This window comes from Chrysochloris asiatica, unplaced genomic scaffold (assembly GCF_000296735.1).
Source record: "Chrysochloris asiatica unplaced genomic scaffold, ChrAsi1.0 scaffold00003, whole genome shotgun sequence".
Taxonomy (NCBI): Eukaryota; Metazoa; Chordata; class Mammalia; order Afrosoricida; family Chrysochloridae; genus Chrysochloris; species Chrysochloris asiatica.
Window position 1 is genome coordinate 15,441,974 of NW_006408521.1, and position 10,678 is coordinate 15,452,651.

General features: G+C 43.5%; 1 pseudogene; it reads left to right on the forward strand.

Moving 5' to 3' along the window:
• Positions 1-2,560: 2,560 nt before the first annotated feature.
• LOC102842901 overlaps positions 2,561-10,678 on the forward strand; it is a 121,978-nt pseudogene continuing 113,860 nt past the window's right edge.

The following is a 10,678-nucleotide window of genomic DNA, read 5'->3' on the forward strand; positions in this document are numbered from 1 at the left end:
TTGAAAGGAGTAAGGCAAAGATGTTTAAACCATCAAGAATATTTTTTAGTATTATGTCAAAGTATCTCATACAAAATACACAGAAAAATGTAACCAATAATGCCATTTAAATTTATTTTATAAAAATTAATTTGACCACCTCTTTTAAGTATTGGAGAAAATATTCTCTGGCCATAAATGAGAGAAATAATTTAAATCTAATCCCTCTCTTCTGGTAGAGCAAGCTATGTGACATGCCTGTGATAAAATTAATGAATTCATAGACAGCAAAAAGTTGGATACAGCCCAAATCTAACAAAATGATGATTATACTATACTCTGCACTGGTCAGATTACCTATTTGTCAATTCTGGGAGTTACATTTTTTTTAAAACATGGAAAAACGGAAGTAGGGAGAAACCCAAAGGGGAACCACTTAGGATGCAGTGTAGTCTTTAAACCACGCTGCAACAATCATCATCTTGAGAGGACAAAGAAACCTCAAAAGAAACGTGGCTCCTAACTCCAAATACATGACAGCAGGGCGATCAGGCATACTGTGTTGCTTTAAATGGTAGAGAGAAGACCAGGTAGAAGCCTCAAGGAAAGCTGATCTCAGACTTGTCATGCCAGTATTAAAAACCCTGCCTCAATTTATAAACTAACCAAAATGTAAGAGACAGCCTTGTTTAGTGACCTTCATGTCATCTCAGTAGACACTTGTAGAAGAGTCACTGGACTGCCTGCTAAGGCCTCTTCCACCTCACATATTTTCCAAAGCCAGCTCAGCCTCCTTTCCAATTCAGCACCCTCTAAGGAAGAAGCTCTGGTAGCGTGGTGGTTACGAATTGGGCTGTGGACCTTAAGGTCAGCAATTCAAAACTACCAGCTGTTCTGCACGAGAAAGATGAAGCATTCTGCTTCTGAAACCCTGTACAAGGTCACTATGAGTCGGAACCGACTGCACAGGACACTACCACCACCACCAAGGAGCGCTGATGGTGTGGCGCTATGGGCTAATGCATCAGACTGCAAAGTCGTTTCAACTGCAAGGTTGGTGGTTGAAACACACGAGCTGTGTCTTAGAAACCCTATGTTGTTGTTGTTGTGTGCCGTGGAGTCGGTTCCGACTCATAGCGACCCTGTACAGGCTTTCCAAGGCTGTAAATCTTTATGGGAGAGGCAGAAAGCCTCATCTTTCTACCGCAGAACAGCTGGTAGTTTCGAACTGCTGCCCTTGAGGCTCGCAGCCCAGTTAGTAACCACTACACTACCAGAGCTCCTTTAGAAGCCCTATACAGGGTCGCTCGTAGTTTTGTACTGCTGACTTTGAGGTTAGCAGCCTGACTCGTAACCACTATACTACCAGAGGTCCTTGTTATCAAGTGCTGTCAAGTCTATTCTGACCGAATCAGGCTGCTAACCTCAAGGTCAGCAGTACAAAACTACCAGCCATTCTTCAGGAGAAAGAGGAGGCTTTCTGTGCTGTACAGATTTACAGCCTTGGAAACCCTATTCAGGGTCTCTACGGGTCGGAAGAGACTCCACAGCACATAATCAACCCCCATCACCCAACTCTGCTGCTAAAATGGCCACAGAAGGAGCAAAGACAGCTAAAGTGGTAAGCAGAGGTGTTACAATATCTTCCGGTTCTTCCCCCTCCCCTCCCTCCAACTCCATTTTGTCTGTTTCCCCACCCCCAGCAATGACCACGCCCTTACTGTTGAATCTATATAAATCCCCTCCCTTACTGTTGATGCCCTCTTCTTCTTCCTCTCCTCCCATCTGCCTCCTACTTTCTCTCTTGGGTAGAGGTTAACTTCCTCACCCAGAATAAAGGTCTCTAGATGGGCCATCTGGTGTGAGGTGTGGTTGATGAGCAGCACTGGGTCCTTTCAAGGGGCCCAGCTGAGGCAGAGCTACTCCACACAGCTTAAAGGCTGGTGACAACAGCTCTCCTGGCCTTTGCCTTTCCTAAATGCTGTTACCAAGACAACTGCTTGTGGCTGTGAAAGGTGGCGACCCTACATGAAATTATGGCCACTTTGCTCTAAGAACAAAAGGAATTATCAGTGTTCAGAGTTTGTTGTACACAAAGTGAGACTGCAGCTAGACAGCAGCTAAGAGGTTACTCTCAAGAAAATAGAAGTTCGTGCGTGGGCAGTATGCGTGGACGGGTGTCGCAGGAAAGCTGTTACATGCGTCAGAAGGTGTCACAGGAGGGAAGCACACATGCGTTGGTGGGTGTCGCAGGAAGGAGGCGCACACGAGTTGGGTTTGTGTTACAAGATGGCGGCACGCATGCGTAACACAAGTGTCGCAGGAGAGATGGGCGCATGCGTCAGTAGGTGTCGCGAGAAGTGGGTGCGCGCTCGTTGACGGGTGTCGCAGAAGCACAGCGCGCCTGCGTGAGACGGGTGGGCCCCGGAAGCCAGTGCGCATGTGTAAAGTGAGTGTCTCAGGAAGATGGCACGCATGCGTGCAGTGGGTACCGCAGGAAAGTGAAGCGCATGCGTCATGTGGGTGACTCAGGAAGAGAGGCGCACATGCGTAGAGCAGGTGTCGCAGGAGGGTACCACGCATGTGTCGGGCAGGTGTCGCAGGAAGGAAACGCGCATGCTTCGTGAGGGTGTCGCAGGAGCGAGGTGCGCATGCGTCATCAGGTGTCACTGGTGGGTGGGGCAGGAGAGTCGTGCACCCGCTATCGGAGGCGGTGGCGCGCCCGCCTGTGGAGGTGGTGGCGCGCCCGCATGCGGAGGTGGGAGACGTACACGCATGCGTAGGTGGGTATGCTTAAAATGTCGAGTCACTGATGCTTCAGATTCTGCCATTAGAAATTACATCATACTATGCTAATATTTTTTATTACAACGAATAGACCACTGGAAAGTACAAAAATTTTAAGTCAGAAGCTCCATAACATGGCTGAGTTTATCATACCCTTTCTAATGTGAAAGCAAAATAAGACAATGGTTAGTTGCAGGAAATTTCAAATGAGTTTTCCTGGGCTCTGCTGCTTACCAATTGTGTAACCTTAGGCAAGTTACTAAGCCATTCACGTTTATCATCTGTAAAGAGAAATGATAATTAGGATAAATAAAGGTGAAGATAATACGTACCTCACTGGATGGCTCAATAAACAGATTCATACAAGTATACAAATTAATCTATCTTAGGACTGTACCTAGCATTTAGTAAAAGCTATGTTTTAGCTATTGTTTTTCTGAAAATGACAGAAATGACAGCGACTATAAAGTTGTGAAGAAAAGATGCTAGAGGCCAGAGAAGTTTCTTCCAGTCCCATAGGTAAGTCAAGGAAAAAAAGAATTGACATTTATTAAATACTTTTGTGCGTAGGAATAAGCTTTGTTAAGGCCTTGATTTGTAAAAGAGAACAAAAGCTTCTTGAATGACAGAACCATGAGGAATTTACGAACCTTAGGAATTCCGTTAGTACATCTCCAGCTAACTCCAAAACTGGATGCTCCTAGGCTGACAGATAAGAATCATAAAAGCTTCTTCCTCTGGACCAAGTTTTTACTGTCTCTTCCTTCCCAATTTTGTCCCTTTCCAATTTATTGTTGTTAAGTGTCATTGAGTCAGTTCTGACTTAATAGTGACCCTCTATAGGGTTTCCAAGGAGCAACTGGTGGGTTTGAATCATCAGTCTTGTGGTTAGCAGTCCAGTGCTGATCCTCCAATATTCTATAAGGACTCACCCTTATATGATGAGAAGTGAGGTGGGCACTGCTTGGAGAGGTAGACTCAAGCAGACATTTACTAAAATGTTCCCTGTGCTTTTTTTCTGTGTATATACTTGGTATCTGGTGCCTGAACAGGATCTGGGCTTTCATGCAGCAAACCAGATCATGTCAGTATAACAATTGTTGTTGTTGTTAGGTGTTGTCGAGTTGATTCTCACCCACAGCAACCCTGGGTACAACAGAATGAAACACTACAGGTCCCAGGCCATCCTCACAGTTACTGCTACACTTGAGCTCATTGCTGCTGCCACCATGCCAGCCCATCTCACTGAAGCAAGTAGATAGCTCCAGTACTTAGCAACTAAGAGTGCCAGTTACATCTGGTGACTCTAATAAAGAAGGAAATGACATAAAGTAGGAGAGAGGATTGTACACTACTGATCTTGGAATAGCTGACACTTCCAAGCCCAATTGTTGACTTTACAATCACCCTCCAAATGCAAACCAAGTGGCCCAAATGTCTTGACTCTTCCTTCTGTCATCTGTTAATGAGCCACCCTTTAAACTGATGGCCCTCACAGCAGTTACCTCACCAACCCTTCCCAAACTGGAGGGTAAGGAGGGTTTCTGGCAGATACTTAGTCACAATAGGTTTTTGTTTGTTTTCCCCAAAGGGCAAACATATATCTAGCCCTATATAGTCCAAAATACTCTGCTTACAGGTACAGTAGCTTATAAGGTGGCGGTTTCTTTGAGTGACACAAAGGAGGAAGCAGAAAATAGGCTGGCATTGAAATCCCACCCTGCATAATTAAGATGCCTCAGGTCTCACAATGAAAGAACTATTCCCTTCCCTTTATTCCAGTTGTACACGTGTACACTTTTATTAGGTTTTGTACTTTTAGAATCAATATTATTTGTCCTTATAAGATAATGAACCTTTGGGGGAGGGATGGATAATTTGTATTCCTCATCTATATTTCCTCAGTGCCTGACATATATTAGATTCCCAATAAACATTTGTTGGATTCAATTTATTTTCTCTGTGAAGAACATTTTAGAAAAGATTAAGAAAAATGTAGTAGTCACTAGTTATTACAGAAGTAATAGTGATACAAGAAGACTAAGTCTACCTTTTGGGTGTTCGTAGATAAAAATTGAGAATTAAGTATCTACAGGTCCATGGTGAATAGAATCTACTCTTTCCTCGTGCAGTCACTCAACAAACATATAGTGTACACCTACTGTGTACCAGGTGCAAGGAACCCTGGTGGCACAGATACTGCTAACCTGAGGGTCAGTGGTTTGAACCCACCAACAACTAGACAGAAGGAAGACATGGCAGTCAGTTTCTGTAAAGATTTCCAGCCTTGAAAATCCTGTGGGGCATTTCTACTCTGTCCTGTAGGCCCTGTGAGTCGAAATGGACCCCACAGTTTGGGTTTGAATATGTACCAGGTAGAGTCCCTAGGTGGTGCAAACGGGTAATGTACTCCGCTGCTTTTGGCAAGGTTGGAAATTTGCGTTCACAGGCTCTTCCAAAGAAATGTTTGGTGATCTCCTTCCAAAAAATCAGCCATTTAAAGAGCTGTGGAGCCTAGTTGTGCTCTGGCACACAAGGTCTCCATGAGTGAGGACTGATTTGATAGCATCTGGTTGTATGTCAGTTTTGACAGGTTCTGCTGCCTGCATCTCTCTTTTCTGTCATAGAGACTGGTTCCTGTCAAGGTAGGGACACCTGGGTGTAGAAGGTACACATGAGTTGGGGCTGCACATGTATTGCTTGGAAACAACAGGAATTCAAATGTCTCAGCCCCCGACCCCTGTGCAGGAATCTCTACTCAGGTTTCATTTCTCCGCAATGCTGCTAGGGAGAAATTCTTTCCTTCCAGACAAATCGAAGAAATGGTTGCTTGGAATGATTCACGCAAAGGTTCTCAAACTTGGCTGCCCTTTTAAAATCATCTGGGGAGCATTAAAACAAAACAAAATAAACAGACAGACAAACAAACAACTACTTATGCTTGAGTTCCAATTAAATCAGAACATTTGGGGGAGGAGCCAAGGCATTAACGTTTTAGAAGCTCCCAATGTGATTATAATGTGTAGCCAGGATTAAATGTCACTGACTGATTTACACAATCCTGCTCCTCAGTGTACAGGTTGGGTTCATGATTTTAAACTGCTCACCTGTTGGCACTAATACGTATACTAACAACATGCTTTGTTGTGGGGGCAGAGATGTGGCAGGGGAAAGAACTAGCTATATTTCTGTTAATGAACACCTGATTCTATTATGTCCAATAGGTCAACGGAAAATCAGCCTGGGGTCGATGTTAACAACCAGCTTTGGTTTGAGATTCAGCAGCTTGAGCTTTTGCATTTAGCCTCCTCCTAGAACTGTTCCCTCTTGATCTGCTTCTCATCAATCTTGCTGCTGCTGTTTCTTTTCAATGACAGAGCTGAATACCAATGTCTGATCCAATTGCTTGGTCCTCCCCACCCCACCCCCCCGAGTTTGTCACCAATTTTTCAAAGGAATGGGTAACACTGCGCAGCTTTTTTACTGCATTGTGACAACATTTCAGAGACTCCTTACACAGAAAAGCAGTGCATTCTCTGCTTATAGTGCAGTAGAGGAAAGAAAAGCCTGATTTAGGCCAAATGGACTACCACAAAGATGTAGAGAAAGATGGGGGCTCTAAGGAGATGGAAAGGAGCCCTGGTGGCACAACAGTTAAGCTCTTGGCTGCAGTTTGAACCCACCTAGACAGTCAGTTCTCTGGAGACAAACCTGATGATCTGCATCCATAAAAATTACAGCCAAGCAAACCCTATGAGGCAGTTCTCCTCTGTCACATGGGGTAACCATGGTCAGAATCAATTCAACAGGACACAAGAAGAGGAGAATGGTAGGGTCCTTGGGTGGTGCAAACAGAGCTTTTGATACTAGCTGGAAGGTTGGTAGTTAGAAACCATACAGAGGCACCTCAGAAAATAGACCGTTCTCCTCTGCACACACAGAGTCACCAATGTTAGAGTTGACTTGGTGGCAACGAACAACAACAAGGAGATGGGTACTATCACATCAGGCCAGGAAAGGGCATTTTATAGTGGGAGGCAGCCGAGCCCCAAACTTTCCTCTCTCCCAGTTACTGCCTCCAATACTGGTGTGGTGCTGTGGGCTAATGTGCTGGACAGCATCATCGGTTTGAACTGCAAGATCAGCGGTTCAGGCTCATCAGATGCTCCTTGGAAACCCTATACAGGATCACTGTGGGTTGGAACCAACTCAACGGCACTTAACAATACGTATATACAGGTACAAGCGGTGGTGGTAGCGGTAGTTGTGTGCCATGGAGTCGGTTCTCCCTCACAGCCACCTGGTATAGGGTTTCCGAGGCTAGAAATCTTGACCGGAGCAGAAAGCTCCTCTTTCTCCAGGGGAATGGAGGGTAGATTCGAAGTGCTGATCTTGTAGTGTTCAGCCCAATTCAAATCCACTACACTCCTGGGTTCCTTACAGGTATAAGCACTGTCATAATAAAAGTAACCACGTCAGCTGTAGGCTCTGCAAAACTTTTTCATGTCCAACAAATAGCTCTGTATGTTCCTCATAAACTGACTTGGTGTTTGAACTCCAGGGAAGAGGCAAGGCATTGCCAAGGTCAAAGAAATGCTTTCTGACTTGATAACACTAAGAGAAGCATCAGTCTTACTGAGAAAAACTGTCACTGTCATTCTCAGGAATTCCTTATGACTACTTCCTGTCCTATCCATCTGAGATCTACCAATTGGGCTTCAGAATATTTTACAGTATGGCACATAACTTTCTAGGATGTTGGCCTTTAGAAGGGACCATAAAAATAAGCAAACTGAGTAATTCCAAAGCACAGGATGCCCGTCCACCGCTGAAGGATGACTTTGGTGGTGCTGGTGGTGGTTGTGCGCCGTGGAATTGATTACGATGTATAGTGACCCTGTCACGGAGCGGCTGGTAGATTTGAACTGCCGACCTTTCAGTTAAAGAGTCCATTACTAAAATAGCACTGAATTACATAGTAAAGTGTTATTTATTCCCTTTTCAATTCTCTCTGCGTCCTTCTGCTTATCCTTGGAGACAGTTCTGTGCTATGCCTCCAGTATTTCTTTGGTACTTCCTAGCTTGCCTTTACATAGAAAGAAGCCTCTGACTTAGTGTTTTTAATGGAGAACCTCAGTTAGCTTGAACTTGACAACAAGGTGTTCTTGTTTACAGTTTCTTTTCCTTCGATCATTTTTGTGATCATCTGTGATACCAGTTTTCTATTTGTAGTCATGACAGAACCTTGCCTTTTAAAATACATTTGTTTTTAAATGTGAGTCAGTTTCAGACAAAAATATTAATGATCCAGATCCATTCATATTGTGCCATGTGTATGAATGCACTACACCAGTGATTGAAGTTCTGCCCCTGATTCTACTGATGAAGAAGTGCATGCTGGTGAACTGATGAGGAAACCATTGCCCCCACTCACATGTTTGTTGTTGTTGTTAAGTGTTGTCGAGTCATTTCCAATTCATAGCAACTCTGTGTAGGATTTCTGAGGAGTGGCTGGTGAGCTTGAACTGCCGACCTTGCAGCCCAGCGCATTAAGCCCCAGCGCCACACTAGGACTCCAGTCACATGTTTAGTTGATGACAAAACTGAAACAAGAATCTAGGCCTGTTTGATCCTGATTCAAGGCCGTTGTATATTTCCAGCAGGATTACGGCATTGAAAAGGGAGGAAGACAGGACAATTGATCATGTTCAACTGTCCTCCTCAGAAGTGCATCTGCTTCAGATCTTGTGACTCCTGAAGTGCTACATGTTAGCAGTGCCTTTTCTTCTGTGAATCTTCTCTCTAGGTTGTATGTGAACATTTGCAAATGAGAACAGTAAGTGAATTTATTCTGGGATTGTGGATACTTTGCTCGGATATTTAAAATAAGAGATAAAATATTTTTAATCACTTTCGAAATTTAGTTGATATTGTTAGTACAATCGAGTCATTCTAACTCATAGGAATCCTATATAGGGTTTCCAAGGAGTGGCTGGTGAGTTTGAACCACCAACCTTGTGGTTCAGATGAACTTTCAGTCCAGTGCTTATCCTACAGTGCCACACTGTTGCTGTTGTTCAGTGCCATTGAGTCAGTTCTGACCAACAGTGACCCTGTGTAGGGTTTCCAAGGAGCAGCTGGTGAACTTGAAACACCAACCTTGCAGTTCAAATGGCTTTATAGTCTGGCACACTAACCCACAGCGCCATGCCAGGACTCCACAGCACCACACCAGGACTCCTTAATTGGTAAATAGTGCCATTATATCTAGCATTGTCATACAATATACATTTTTTTACATCAACAACTTTTGGACCCCTCAGTTTTTCTAAGAACTCAGGTTGAACGCAACTAATAAAGCACAGGAAAGAATGGCCTCCCACACTTCAAACACATGTCAACACGTTGTGCAGTAGATTTTTGTCACATGCAGTAGTACATATTTTATTCCTGGTAGAATACTGTGTTTTCAAATGAGAATCAATGCTCTTATGATACTACTTCTCTCCATAATTAGGCTAGTATTTTCCCCTTGTTGTCTAAGCTAAAAATGTCAACCACCGATTTATTTTATTTTATTTTTTGCCATTTCCTGAATTGCCCAGATTTAGCCATGGCAAAATGTCGGATAAAGCCTAGAAATAATCATAATGAACAAACATTAGCGTACCTACCTAAGTCTATTAAAGTATTAAACAACTAATAAAGGATATCATTTGACTAATAACCAAAAGATTGGTGGTTCAAACTCTGCCCAGGGGAATGACCAGAGGTCATTTATAGGTCTGAAAACCCTATAAACCCTTGACAACCTTATAAAGCCGTTCTAAGACATGGGTGCATTTCCATAAATGAACATGGACCCAGTGGCAACTAACAATAACAAACCCGTTCCCTCATAGCAGGAACTGTGCTAAGCACTTTATATGCATTATTTCGTACAGTCCTCAGAACAACTTCATGATTTTTTTTTTAAATATAAGGAATGCAAAACTTAGAAAAGTTGCCTAAAGTTATAAATTAATAGTGGCAAAACTAGGAGATAAATTTATATCTTCCAGACTCCCAAAGCAGATGGCTAACCATTCACTCTAGGAGGACTTGTCATACAAATATAATGCTCTGTGTTGTCTAGCCTGAGTCTTTAAAATTGATTGTTGTCCTTATGTGCCTTGAGTTGGTTCTGACTCATAGTAACCCTGTTTAGGGTTTCCACTGAGCAGTTGATGGGTTTGAACCACCAACCTTGTGGCTAACAGTCCAGAGCTTATTCTACAGTGTCATACCAGGATTCCTAAAGACTGGTTGTTGTTGTTAAGTGACATAGAATCATAGTGACCTTGTGTAGGGTTTCCTAGGAGTGGCTGGTGAGCTTGAACCACAGACCTTGCAGTTCAAACCGACCTTGCATTCCAGCACAGTAACCCAAAGCGCCACACCAGGACTCCCACAACTGGTTAGTGCCTTCTAACCCTCATCAGGTTGATGGTTGATAATGGTGCCAGCAGGGTAGTGAAAGATAAAGCAAACAAACTGATTTTTTTTTTTAAGTAAAATTGATGATTTTGAAAGAGTTTAGCTATTTTCATATAAAAATGCCATGATATAAAATTTTAGGAGAGGCGGGGCTTGATGGCAGCTAGGGTGGAGGTGCAGTGAAGTTTGCCGTCAGTCATATCACAGAATACCAGGCAAAGCAGAGCCAGGGCAGAGCTCCAAAACTCAGAACCACAGAGCTAGGAATTTTTTTTAAAGTTTGAAGGCTCATAGCTAGTGGAACTTGAAGCTGAAATAAGAAATTGCGTAATTTTGCCCGGAGCCGTCATCTTGGGAGAGACCAAACGGCAAGACCAAGCTGGGAATCAGAAACACCATGGGAAAACGCCGCGGGAACCTTGGAGCAAAGGTGGAC